Raw genomic sequence first — 2104 nt, forward strand, 5'->3', positions numbered from 1 at the left:
GTGACTGAGTGGTCGGTAAGCTGCGTATCGAGAATCGGTTCTCTTGCGCATGATACTCCTCTCACGGCAAACGGCAAGCAGCTCGTTCATCAGCTGTATGACATCATTGCGCGTACGGGAGCGATTCATGCGGCTCGTTGATCGAAGATACTCGGCTCTCAAAGCTTGCTCCTCCCGAGTGCAGAGTGCTCGACCGTCATGGGCCGTGTCTTGTTGGTATCCGTTGCGAGTACGCGCGGTAAGAATTTCATTTGGGGTCACATCGTACGCAGTTCAGAACAAGGCCGGTGAGGATGGACGACGGCAACGGCCGCTACCGGAAAAAAGCTTCAAGCGAAACAAAGCATGATCGAAAACTGGCGGGCTGGCCTTTCACTGCTCCTGTGAAGAACCTTGAGGTTCATCATCCTGAAACACACGGCCCGCCATGTGATGGGCAGCAACAGCCGCGTCGGCTCGCTGTCGCCGTTCGTGTTGATTTTTCTAAATGGAAAAAGCTTATGATGAGCAACGAGAATTCGCGGCCAAGGCAATGACCAAGCGCATACCGAATGGGCATATTATACACTTGGGAGCCCACAGCGCACTGCCACAGCCTGACCCTCTCAGCGATCGTAGATGCAGCAGCGGGCAAGCCGCCCGCGACTCTTCCGACCCGCTCGCGCACCATGACGGCGCAGCCAGAGCCCTCAAATGGCAGCAGAGTATCTCACTAGCGTGTGACGAAGCCACTTGAGAACAGGTGCAAATCAACAACAGGAGGCAAGTGGTGCATGCCATCGTCTCTGTGACCCTTGCAGGACGGAGATTGGCTCAAGATCAAGAGTCTCCAGGACTCGAGAGTCCGTTTCAACACACATCGCCACAAAAAGTTTTTTACTTTTTTTTACAAAATAAAACATGATTTTCAAGGGAGGAGACAGAGAATGTCATCCTTTTAGAGATCGCTTCAATAAGTGCTGAATATACTGCATCTTCTTAGTTTGACAAGATCTGCTTCAACTACTTGGAGCTTTGCTTCATTAACCCCTTGGCTTTGCTTTGCTGTAGAGAGACACAGAGAGAGACAGAGAATGTCATCCTTTTAGAGATTTCTTCAATAAGTGCTGAATGTACTGCATCTTGTTACTTTGACTGGCCATGATCGGCTTCAACTAGTCGTATCTTTGCTTCATTAACCTCTTGCCTCTCTTCCTTCCCTTAAGCTTTGCTTGAATTTTTAATTTTGAACATCGCGATGAAGCACAGACAGAGGATGAAACAGGACCATGGGCGGCGGGCGCACTCCTGATGATGATGGTGCGGTTTGTCGTCGTTGTGGCATCAGGGGCGAGCGCTGTCGAGGTGCAAGCGACGACAGGGATGAACGGGTGGCCAAACAACATTGCCGTGCGACCGTCGTGGATGGATCATCTTCCTGATCTTGTCGTGTTTTGGGCTGCCAAGACAATTCCTCCTCGATTTGACCGTGAGGAGCCGTGACGGCTGGTGCGCTGATGGACGCGCTGGCCAGGCCCAGGAGCCGCGGAGCCTGTTCAGATTCGGCACAAAGCCCGCATGCAGGTGGGGAGTCGATCTGCGACCCGCTTTTGGAAATGCTATCCATGCCAAAATGGGAGGGCAAGTGTGATCTTTTGGGGGCGCGAACCGCCAGATGATTTTGACGGTAGTGCTGTGCGACAGGATGGTCTCAGGTGGACGAGGACGCCACAGTGAGCACCGGACGTGCGTCAAGGACCTGATGTGTGCCTTGCTTTGACGTGTCCCCTAAATTTGAGATCAGCTGCCCGGCTGCCATTTGGTGTTGGTAAAGGAGCCAAGGCGGTTTTTTTCTTTTTTTTTTTTTTTTTTTTTTTTTTTTTTTTTTTTTTTTTTGGTTTGGGTCGCTTTGAGGTGGGGCTGGCATGTGACAGGATGGTCGCCGTCCACCCGCGACGCCACAGTGAGTACCGTAAGCGCATGAAAAATCCGAGGTGTGCCTTGTTTTTGATGTGCACCGAAATTTGAGACCAGGGGCCCCGGCTGACATTTGGTGTTGGTAAAGGAGCCCGCCGCTCGCTTTTGTCAAGTTTTTGGCTTCTTGTTGTGTCGCCGGCTGGAATCG

Source organism: Monosiga brevicollis, genomic scaffold (assembly GCF_000002865.3).
Source record: "Monosiga brevicollis MX1 MONBRscaffold_51 genomic scaffold, whole genome shotgun sequence".
NCBI classification, from domain to species: domain Eukaryota; class Choanoflagellata; order Craspedida; family Salpingoecidae; genus Monosiga; species Monosiga brevicollis.